A 13,067-nucleotide genomic window follows, 5' to 3' on the forward strand; every position below is an offset into this window, starting at 1 on the left:
AGCCATTAATTTCTGTGTCTCTTTTCTCTAGCTACAAGTTGTGCCCAATCTTTTTCTGCATGTTTTGTGGAGTAAGAACCATCTAATAAGATCTCTTCGGAACCAGCACAACACGACAGAGTTCAGATGCCAGGAAGAGCTGCTAGCATAAAATAAAATAGTAAATAATCATTTTGCTTTGCCTTTAATCAGAAAAGTTTTGTTCGGTATTAAATATGCATCCATATATAAAGTCTATTCTCAATTAAAGATCAAATCTTATAAGAGATTATTAATATGCATATGATATTGTTATAGTAATATTTTGGGGTATAAATAATAGAAAAGCAATAATTCAGTGTAAGCTGAAATTATGAAAGTACTTTTTAAAACCCTATTGAAAGGCACTATAAGGCTTCTACAGCTACCTTTCTGCCTCTGTACAGCATGCTCATGACCATGTTGTCAGAGTCACTAGTCAACAGGTCACAGAATCACAGAATCAATCAGGTTGGAAGAGACCTCAGGGATCATCGAGTCCAACCATTGCCCTGACACCACCCTGTCAACTAGACCAGGGCACTAAGTGCCATGTCCAGTCTTTTCTTAAACACATCCAGAGATGGTGACTCCACCACCTCCCTGGGCAGCCCATTCCAATGTCTAATAACCCCTTCTGTAAAGAAATTCTTCCTAATGTCCAACCTGAACCTCCCCTGGCGAAGCTTGAGGCTGTGTCCTCTTGTCCTATCGCTAGTTGCCTGGGAGAAGAGGCCAACTCCCACTTCACTACAACCTCCCTTCAGGTAGTTGTAGACTGCAACTAGGTAAATAAGGTAAATTTGTAAATATTTGTATTATATTTATATGACCTAGTTCGTCATATAAATATATATGATCAACTAGGTCATCTACAGCAGTTCTGTTGATGTAGGATATTGCCAAATAGTGCACTTAATTGTGCTTTATTCTGTCTACATACATTGAAAGCTTTAGCATTTTTATGGGATGGGGCACTGAACTGTACTCATTTCTGACTAAATTTCCCATCTACATTTTCCCAAATAGAATAATAGCAATATCATAAAGGAGTAACCTCTTTAGCTGAAAAACTCCACAGTAATGTTTAGTGGACTTACTATACCAACACATTTTTTAATAGATATTCAGTAAAATATCTGTGTTTAAAATGAATTGACTTAGATATCATGTAACCAAGGAAACAGTGTCAAAAAGTAGATAAAATCATGGCTGATCCAAAACATCTGAAGTTTGGGGGTTTTATTTTAAATAATCATATTTATACACATGCCTTCACTATAGGCAATTCAAAATAAAAAGCAGTGCAGCAATAAACATAAAATGCTAACATGTTTCTGGTCATCTAGAACAGGCAGGGAGAGAGTACTGCCCACACCATAAGTCCGTAAATTCTACTTAGTTTGTATTATCCTCTGGCCACTTTGGGAAGTGTAAAAAGCAGACAATGCTGTAACTACAACTAAAGTAATCTCAATACTTGAATTAAGTAATTTTTGAAAATACACCTTTCCTTGGGAAGGCTACTCAGCTGATCCTTTGCACAAGAAAAACGTAAAGCTTATAAGGGTGGAGCCTTTACATCAGCTCTGGCATCTTACATGCGTGAATATAAGATTTGTTTTGAATATACACATGATAATGAATTTAGAATGTAAGTTTAAAAAGTGTTATCTTTCCCTGAATGTGCCAAGGCTTTCTACCTCCTTAGGTCACAGACATAGATCTGCTTTGCATTTAGCATAAGTAAGGAAACAAGTTAGCAGTATGCTGTCAGTACCGCTTAATATACAGAGAAATTTCAAAGCTATATAAAGAGGAACTAAACATTATTTAGGAGAAAGGCAATCCAGAATCTGATTTAACAACAGCAGCAGTACTTAACAGGGTCAGCATTACCTAATCATTCTCAAGATAGCATTAAAAAAAAAATTTCAGTCTTAAAGAATTTTTTACCTTAATGGAGGCAGGCAATCAATGGGTAACAACCAAACCAAGTACCTAACTAATAGATGAGATGTTTATACAGTAAATATGCAAATAAAAAAGGCACGTATGGCTTGTAAGTAACGGTTAAATGTTGAGCTTTTACCTATCCTGGCAAAGATAGATAAAAAATGTTTTTGAAGGAGATGTTTCAAGAGTTTTTAACATAACATTCCATTTTACAACCTTCCAGCAAGATACTACAATTAAAAGATGAATTATATTAGAGTGCTTTGTCTAATGCTTTTGGGGAAAATGAGGTACTATCAAAGACCAAGGACAACATTGTCCTATATGTGAACAAGTTATCGCTTGTGTCCTCAGGATAATTCATTAGTTACTATTTATGGCAAAGAAGTAGGCAGAAAAGAGTTCTAAGCTGTCCCAGGCTGATGAGCAGTTAAAAAAAACAATCCTTGCTTACTGGGTGATTAAAGCAGTGCCCTTTTGTGCTGTTTAGTAGCGTACTAAGTTGTTTCCTGGAAAGGGAAAAAGTGTTGAAGTTTGCCAATTTTATAAGCAGGTTTATTAGCAAAGGTCAATGTAAAGCTAATCAGTACTTAATTATTTTAATCTCTTCATTGAAACTGAAAACAAAGGGAGGATTTTTACCTCCTATAAAACAGTCAGTAGAAGTTCATAAATAATTAAATCCAAAAAAGTTGAGTTTACAAACTGTTACAGATGTGATAATGAAAATCAAAGAATAGAAATGGCTTCTTTTTGCTCATTCAAATCAAGTAACAGTATATTGGTAGTTATGCCAGAAGACCCAAATCACAGATCAAATACCAAAATCCCTCTATCTGTGTTGACTCCTGATGCATCCATATGCACGACTTCTTCATTGTAGGAACAGATTTGCTGAAAAGGTGTTTTTTTCTGACAGATTCGCATCCCTAGCCCTGATGCCACTGTAATTCGAGTTGAAATTGCCATGCCTTGCTTTGCTTAAGCCAAGAGGAGAGTGCTTCTGCAACACTGGCACATTAACCCTGAAATGCTACGGGGTGGTGATGCAGCCCCTCAGACCAGTGTCTAAAAGGTCTCATGGAACCCTGTTTCTTCCTTTGGCCACTGAAGGAATCTAACAGACTGACTTAGACAAGACACCCCACTTATAAACAACTCAACTCTCACGAAATGATTCTTTCCCAGAAGATTTTCAGTTACTACTTACTGAAACGGCTTCCCGGCCTATGACCTCACCAATGCTTGGTAGTGGGCCAGAGATTTAAATGTTGTTCTTATCTAAAGTTCATATACACAAGACAGACCCTATTCTATTTTCCCCTTCCTCAAGAAATTCTAATGGTGTTTCCTCATCCCTGCTCCTGCACGTTATTTTCATTTTTCTTAAAAAATAATTGAGCCATCACTTATATGTATCCATAATTAAATATCTATGTTCTTATATTAGAAAACTGTATAGCTTAATAACAGTTATGACAAGAACAAATATTTTATAGCTAATTGCAAATGCATATTTTCCACAACAGACTAGAAACCAATTTATCTCTGAATATTTACAAATAATGTTATCCCTCTTATTTCTTCCCAATGAGCACAGATTAGAATTCATTAAAGAAAATACAATTTATGTCCTCTTAAAAATTGAGTTAAGGATGGAAGAAACTTATCCAAATTATGGTCGTCTTTTCTTTTTGTCATTCTAATCATGTTCTCCCAGTATAGTTATTTCTGAGCTTACTCAGATTTGATCTCTTCCTGCCATCCTGACTGTAAACTTAGACAGGTCTTCTCTTATTGTTTATTCAGCTGCTGCATTAAAAATTACACCTTGATTGTTTTCTTCTACAGTCTAAACCTCTCTGATTTAAATGCTTTTCTGTTTCTTCTATCTGTAGGGTGATGATGTGGTTCCTGTGTCATTATTAATGATTTGATACTGTGTCCTATTTTCCCTAAAATTCTGATGTAGCTGGGTCTCTGAAGGAAAGGGGGGTTGTCTTTATTATCCCTTACAAATAACAAACAGCTATTCCTGTAGCACACAGTAGGCCAAGGCTAATGTTTCATAAAATAGGAAGCATATCACACAGTGTTTCTGCAAGTAATATTGCTCTCTTCTCTCATATTCATCTCATGTTCAAATTCAGATGAGGGCTGGTTGGGCTAAACTCCTTTTCTAGGTGGGGTACAATGGACATAAAATAATTTTGCCTTTTTTAAGTGATTAGAGATAGCCACAGGAATATCTTCAAAAAGTCAAACAATTCTTGTTTTTTATTCTCCATCCTTATAACTTGAAAATAATTATCCAGCTTTTCATCAACACTGTTTTTGGACTGAGATGCAGACTGGAAACTTTTGCTTCACAGTTCATACTGCTTCTGAATTATAAGCAGTTACAGTAGATATTCTGAGCCAGTCCTCACAGTAGTGGCAGAGAAAATACTGCAGTATTAGATTTCTGAAGCAATCAATGGGAAGGCACTGGTAGACTCTACCCTAAGGTAGTTTTCTTACCTAGCATAATAATTAAAGCTGTATTTTTAAAGCACTAACACAGGACAGTGCTTTCTGGAACTATAAAATGACTGTAATCAGTACACTTAATTAACCCTCTCCCATTTCCCCAAAGAATTTTTCATGTTGTTTTTTCTCTGTCTTTTGTTCTCATTAAGTGTTGTCCTGACCTTTCAGTCTGTAAAAAAAACCAACAAAAGGCATTTCCTTTTTTATTAAAAGATTGATTGCAGGAGGTCTGGGACAGCAATGAAAAGAAAAGGAGAAATAATCTATGCTCAAAACACATCAAGTTTGTTAGATAGCCAATGGCATTTGGCCCAATAGTGATAGCAGGACATACCTGGTTTTCAGATGCAACAAAGCAGAATAAGCCAAAGGAACATTAAATAAATTAATAAACGTTGCTATAAATCAGAAAGAAATACAAGCACTGTGAGAGAAGTTTTCAGTAATTCTATTTAAACACGACCATACAGCTGGAAGACACTACTAAGATAAAGGTTATAGGTAGCTATTATAGTCCTACTTGAGAAGGCAGGCAAAAAAGTTGAATATATAGAAGTATGGACACCAACATACCTAAAGCTGAATATATTTTCAAAGCAATAGCACCTTGCCTCCGGAGGCACACAACTCTTTACAAGGGTTTACAGCAACCTCATCTAATGGGACATTAGCTGATCAAATGAGTAGATTCCAAAACTTTGAATCTTATTTGTGATACACTCTTGTCCTGTTACTTCAACTGATCTACATGCTACTTATGAAACCTATCTGAAAACCACCAAACCAATTTAATCATTATAATAGGTTATGACCAGCTGCTGTTGAGGGTCAGAGCACTTGAATAGCATAGTATTAGGCCATGGTTCTATTTTATATTGTTATACTTTTATTCCTGAAGGTCTAAGATATCATACACTTGTCTCTAATCATAAATAAAATGAAAAGAAAGGAAGTGGTCCATAATGTAGCTATACTTATTTTAATTCTTCTCATTAATCTACCTTATTGGTTGTGACATGCTCTTGTTCTACCCACTGAAGGTTCAATAGCCCTGTTTCTTTTACCATCATCCACACACAAGCCTGTTGATCAATGACAATTATTACTTAATGAACATGTAATGATGGGTAAGCCCAGGGAGAAGGGAACAAATAAATCACTCATTATAGTCTTGATTGCAGGCTAGCACTGTCTCTTGTCAAAGTGATATGTTGTGCAGGTTTGTTTAGCCAACAACTTTGGGAGTAATCAGCATGATTGGGTGCTTCATAGTGCTGGAAATCTTCAATGACCTAAAGTATATCCAGCTTCAAAAGGAGATGCATACAAAAGGATTTTCACCTTAATTGAAAACTCTCTCCTAAGTAGCTCTTTCAAAAAAGCTCACAGAGCTGTTTGTTTCTTCCTGATTTTTCTAAACTGTTTTTTTTTCTTCTTAAATATGAGCAAAGTTGCATTCTTATTCCAGTTTAAATAACAAAACCTTTCCAGAAGCTTTAATGTGCAATCCACAGTGACTAAGTGTTATTTAGCAGCACTTGATGTTCCTGAAACATTGCACAGCCTAAGGAACTAGAGTGCTATATTCATGAATTTAAGACAGCGAGGAGTCATGGTGAGGTACATCAGATCAGTATCGTGCCAGTAAAATAAGTTATATGAAAAAGATGCAGGTATTTGCTTTTGTGATGCTAATTCCTGCTCATTAAGCTTTGAAGTGAAATGCTCAAATATTTTGTATCCTAGTAGCAATCACCAAAAGTTCTAGTCTGGCTTCTGCATCAATTTCTCATTTTTCTGTTAATTAGACAACTCTACCAAAGTTAAAATGATGTGAGAAAGGAAATCAACATCTAACTGGTAATTCATGGGAAAGTCAGATCAAATATTTCTGGGAACAAAACTATGAATTAGATACGTGCAGAAGCGTATGACACCAAATGTCCTGTTTCCCAAACGGATGTTTTGGATTTTTCAAATAACAGAGTTACAACAAGATCTAAATTAAGTTATTTAGACCTTCAAAACAAAAATAGGATGTCATCATAGGATGCTGTAATTTCCATGGGAAATCAGCTATCACCATTGGAAAAAGACCAAATGAATTTTTAATGTGAAATGTTTTCAAGAAATAATACTTTCCAATATAACTATTTACAGTTTAGAAAATGTTGCTTTCCTAAGGAAAGATTATTCCACAAGATGGTTTCTGTACTCTGAATTTTTTGTCTTAGCAATCCTTGATTTCCAAAATGGCCTTTCTAAAACTGCATAAGGATGCTCAGTTTTATCTAACACACAGTTTAGCAATTTTCTAAAAAATAATTCACAGAAGAGTATAAAGCTTATAGAAATTCCCTGTGCAAATTTTAACAAGATGGATCTAGTAAAAAAGGCAGTAAGAGAGTTACTTTTTTATGTAAGGAAAACTTATTTTCTGTGTTATGTATTCATTTATTTACTTTCAACCTCAAAAGAAATACCTATACAAAATTTAAGAGAACATTCTGACTATCCAAAGTTTCCTTCTAATTCGATGTACCATTTGCCAACCACAAAGGACTGTTAGACATTCAAATAACAGGTTATCTGTAAAGCACTGAAAAAACCCTCACTTCATGTTTTCAAACATATCATTAAAGGAACTGCTTCTCTGAGGGGAGAAAAAAAAGAAAAAAGAAATGAAAAGAAAACCCCACAGATTTCAAAAGCTTTTCTGCCTTTAAAAAAAGGAGAGGGGGGGGGGAAGAAAGAGAGAGAACTGTTTCAAGTCAAAACAGGTAACTGTTCTAGGGCAATGCTGTGTTGGAAAAGAATTTAGATACTTAATTGTAATTCCTATCAACAGAAAAATGCATAATCACTCTTATCTCCTAAAAATAGCTTGTCAAACATGAAAAAGGCTTATTGCTGAAACAGGCTGTATCTGGGTAAGAATCATAAGCAGAAACATACTTTAATTACCTTTTCCAATATCTTCAACTAAAGTAATTCTTCTCATTAAAATTAACTCGATGTTGTATTTATTCCTTCCTATCTTACGTGGGTTTGGGTTTTGTTTGTTGTTTTGGGTCAGGCAGGTAAAGATAGGCAAACTCATCTCAAAAACTATTAGAAGAATACAGGACAGTTTAAAAGTTGAGGTGTTCCCTTTTTGAATGTCATTTCCAGCTCATAGTAAGAGACGCAAATGTTAATTCAGTGTTACATAGCCAGAAATTTGGAATGATGGCACGTGCATTTCATAACTAACATGCCTGGCTTCATAAACTATCATCATCAATGGCAAATGGTGGACTCCTTAAAAGCCTTCCCACAGTTACAGTATTGGCTACATCATCTTTGAGGACACCTAACAACAAAATTTAAACTGATTTTGACAGAAGATAGATATTTACCTTTTTTTAAAACAGAAAATAGCTACAAGCACAAGTATGTGGCTCTCACTCATGCTACCATAGAGAAGCAAGGAAAGCTTTAACTTCTTTAACTTCCACCTTTAACTTAGTCACTGAGGTTGTGAATGAGTTCTTGAGCCAGTACCAGCTGTAAATACAGGTATTAAGAACAGAAAGCAAGTATTTCTCAGTTAAGAACCAGGATGCCATACTACTCATTTATTTCAAACCAACTAGCGAATATCTTGATTTCCTTTTGTTTTCCGAGTAAAAAAAAAAAAAAAAATTAAAACCTTACAATCAATCAGGATCAATTCTTTATTTTTAATTCTTTATTTTTTTTCCTTATTCGAGTATGTTCTTTGAGATCGTATAAAGATGTCACACGATTTGTTATACATACCTCTTTTGAGGCTTTCCTGAGTTTACAAAAGAAAGCAAGCAAACAAAAAAAAATATTAAGTCTTTAAATAGCCAAGGACAAAGAAGATAAACTATGTATTACCAAAGCTGTCTCAAATCAAGGAGGGCACAACGAATGCCAGGCAGTTACACGTGCCACATGGTGCTCTGCTATATAAATCCTTACCCCTGCTATGTTCCTTTCGTATTGGACGTAGAAGTATTAGCTGCAATTTGTCACTGTGGTATGTCAAGGAAGGAAGGTTTGCTCTTAAAATGCCACTTGGAGAGTAAACAGCAGCCTGCAGAGCAGGATTTGTTTATATCACTTCTGGTACGATGAATAACACACTTAAAAAGATATATTGAATATGAAACATGGAAGTGTAGAAGTTGTGACTTGCGTTAAACACGCACGGCTATTTCTGCCAGTACTAGTATATGAAGCTCATGTATTCCCAGCAAAGCTGACATAGGTTATTACTATACATCCAAACTAAAGCCTTTTGCACATACATGTCATGTTCTCTTTTTTTCTTCACTTTCCACTCATCTAATATTTCTGTCCACTACTTAAGAGTCACCACATCTCATCCAAGAGCTGGCTGCATTTCAATGATAAGAGAAGTGGTTCCTGCTATATGCATATGTATTTATATACATGTGTACAGATACATCCACACTGCAAGGTCTGAGGCACTACAGATTGCTGAAGAGAGTTCTGCATGGCTAATGAGTTACATTAACACAGTCTGCTCTCCACCCACACCAAGAAAAAAAAAAAAAGAAAACCCCTAAACACCGTTAGGTTGCCTGTAACTAACACGAGAATAAAAATATTGAAGTTACACAAAACATTTTCCCTCTAAGAAAACAAAAAAAGCACACAATGTATCTTCTAGTGTATAGCACAGGTATGCTGGGATGTGACTGGAGACATCTCTGGAAGCACCAGAGTGGAAGAAGTTCCTCTAATGATCCAGTAAAACTACAGCTGTACCACCCCATAGTCAATAATTACTGGCATCTAAGTCTACAGGGGAATTTACTACAGATTCATACATATGAGAGGAAAAGCTATTTAAACCATAGAAACATAATAGCTTTACTGACCTTTACACACCAGTCCCACTCCTTCACAGACCATTACAGGTCCACATGGCTGCAAGCAGAACTGAGACCAGCTGTTCCCACACCCACCTTAACTGCATTTAAAGAGGCACAGGGCTTCTGGGCACACCCTCTGACCTAGGTTTCCTCATCACCTGGGGGGAAGTTGCAGCCAGCTCTCCTTTCCTTGTAGCCAATGAGGCTGTGTTTCATGCCAAAAAAATTTCCATGTGTTCAAGTCTGAAATTTGGCCCAAACTTGGGGCTTCTCCCAGAACAATGTCGGGATGCAGCCGAAACCCTTAGTCAGAAGTTCAAATACAGCCTTGTTATTTTTAAAGCTTTTCCTGCTTATAGCACAGCTGTGTGATTGTCCCTAAAGTGTTCTTTAATGTAAGCTATCCATGGATACAAAGGATGCTAGTATGCAGACTCCTAGCAAAGCTTTTTCAAACCAATGTTGCCAATTCAGTTGTTTACTTTTGCTGTGAGAGTCAATCTGCAGCTCAAGGGCAGTAATTTGTACATTAAACTAAGGTACTCAATTCACAAAGCTCATGGGACAATTATGTTGCTGATAGCAGAAAGCCAGGGGAAGAAAAATAAAGGATAAAATATAATAACAGAAGAAAGCATTTTAAACGTTATAAAATGCATTGCATAATGTGTTACTCTATAAAACAACAGCTCTGACTTCTCCTTGATTGTTACCTCTGTTGAAGCAGATTTTAAGTAGTTGCTGTCATATTCTGTGCACCTCTGCAACACATAACAGTCCTTCCCTTCTAGGTTGGGAGGCTGCACAATACTTTTAAACTTATAAATTACATTAAAATATCTACAGTCCACTGAAATATTAGTATTGGTAGGAAAATACCTAAACACTACTATAGCTAAGAGTTATTACCTTATCTAATGTAAACTGTGTTTTACAGGGCTTTATAGTGCCTGAAAAACAGATGCAGATTTTGTTTCAAATTTAGTCGTGTGTCTACTTGCAAGAATTATTTTACTGAGTCATTTGGCAAAGACTAATTGAGCTATTTACATTATACAAGAGCAAAAAACCAAATACAATCTAATTTAAGATGTGTTGCTGTGTACATTGTAACTCAAAACATCTTAGACACTGATAATTCATTAATGGTATTTAAATGTTCAGATTTTAGCTCAGCAAAGGAAACTGCAGCATGCAAATCCTAGGAGCAGCTAGTTTTGCAACATTATTTTACTAACATGTTTTACACAAGATTGATTGTATGCCTTACTTCTTCCAAGCAGCAAATATAAGCCCAGTCCCAGACCTACTGGAGTAAGCTTTAGTACAGAAAGGGCCTGTCGAATGTAAATGTAGTTCACAGGTTAAATTCTAAGGTCTAAGTGTACCGCTGCTGTTCTCAGACAAGTTTATTATTTTATTATACTTGCTATTGATTGCCATCATCACCTGATTGACTGGCTGTGTACAGTGTATGAGACAGTTCAGAAGAATCAATAAAGCTGTGGGTAAACTGTGGGGATCGTGGTGGGGAACAGGATGAATTGCCTAATGATGCCTACAAAAATACTTTTGTTTTGTTTTCTTTTCCACTTAGATATAAATAAATAACAGGGGAAAAGCAGATCTAGGTGCCTTCTGAAAATTACTTATACCACATTAGAAAGATATATTTGACAATTCATCATTTCACAAAGCAAAATAAGCAGTTAAGAAATTTATCTTGAAATACACTAACAGTTCCATATAGCTTAGCATCCTTGCCATAAGGGCTTCATAAAGCAGTGGGTGCTATGGTCAGGGAAGGGAGCTCTTCTCCAAAAATACAACTCATCTTGGAGACCATTCTGTGGACAACTTGCTGTCCTTTATCCTGCATGGCTTTTACACTGGTCACTACGGACCACATGATCCAGTGTTGCAGATGGACAGTGGATGTCACAGAATAACAGAATGGAAGGGACCTCTGGAAGTCGTCTTGTCCAGTCCATCAAACTTTAGCTGCAATTCCAGCACTGTTGCTAATAGTGGCACAAATTCTTCCCTAAGAGAACCTTGCTCTGCACAAGCAGAATGTCAAAATTTCCATTCATATTTTTAACACCACAGCTACATTTCCTATTTAGAAGAAAATTACCATCAGCTCCGCATTTATCATTTCATGGTGTTCTTCGCATTTTTGATTCAGCATTTATGAGCTTGCTTTTAGCTAGGAGTTTATTATTATCCATTTATAGGAAGCCAACAAAATAGTAAATTATGTATTTGAAAGCCCTGCTGGCTGACATTTTTAAAGTTCATTGGACTCTTTTTTTTTTTTTACAGAGTAAAAATTTGTTGCAAACACTCAAGATCTGATAACTGATTCCCATTTAGATGTCATTGAGATGTAAGTGCAATGTATTTTCATTAATATTTCATTGTGTAAGTGTTCCTTGCTTTGACATTGCCATCTTGTAGTTATTTGTCCTACATCTAAAGAGCAACTTGTAATCAGATAGGTATATTGGACTTCATTATCTGTCACCACACATTCTTAGCATAGAGAATGTTATTAAGTTATAATTGCTTCTGTTTTTTTCCCTTACGGGAAGATGAAGAAAGATATATAATGAGATATATGGTCTCATTATAGAACAAAAAAAAGGTTGACAATAAGCATAAAACTGTCAAGTACATCAAGGTTCTGGATTCAAAACTTCTATTTCCACTAAATACAACCCATGTTTAACTAAAGAATGAAGACAAACTACATTTTAAATGTAACAGAATATTTTGTGATTAATTTGTGACTGTATGTCAAAATACTAAGTTTTTTTAAAAACCAAATGTGACAACGGGAGATGCATATTAATGAAATATACATGTCAATGTCTTTTCCAAAAAAAAAGAAAAGTTCTTCTTGGTTTTGCTTTTTGAATTGACATCACTATAAAAAATAGAAAATAAATGGCAGTACTAGGTATTTCAGGTGAGATTAATTCAATATGTAATATAACGAACTGTGTAAACCCTAAGTTCCTAAACTGTTGCAGTCATTAGGAGTATAACTCGTAGGTGCAGATGTAGTGTTATATTTTTTCCCGTCCTCCAGGAAATGAAGTTTTACTCTGTGTTACATTGGGGCAAATTAAAGACATAATCCAGAGTTCACTCAGAAAAGAAGAATCTCACTTTAAATAACTGAAATTAAAAGTAATGCTTAAGAAGGTTAACCAGTTAAAAGTTTATATATATCTACCATTAAGAACTTCACAGGTAAATAAAGAGAACCTCTCATAATTCATCATATAGAGGGGTGATACTGTTTATTAAAGTTCCCAGTGAACTAGCAGTTTGGTAACGGTTGAAGGAAATGTTGAAGCTAAGCAACTAGAACAAAACACTGACACTGCACCTCTCCCGTGTTTGCCATTTCCATATTCAGGGTGATCTTTAGCTAATGTTCCTCCTGCAGAAGCTGAGAAGGAGACCAGGTGAGTCTGCAGCAGCATTCTCCCATTGTAAGCAATGCAGAGCACAATAATCAGGGTTTCCAGGTGCAAACTGGGTTTATATCATGCCCTTCTTTTCCCTTCCTGCATCAACTCCAATTGCTCCCTCTGTGGATAGGAAGCAGATGTCATAAAGCAAGTTGTGCTGACATCTTGCCATCAG

Source organism: Nyctibius grandis, chromosome 13 (assembly GCF_013368605.1).
Source record: "Nyctibius grandis isolate bNycGra1 chromosome 13, bNycGra1.pri, whole genome shotgun sequence".
Taxonomy (NCBI): domain Eukaryota; kingdom Metazoa; phylum Chordata; class Aves; order Nyctibiiformes; family Nyctibiidae; genus Nyctibius; species Nyctibius grandis.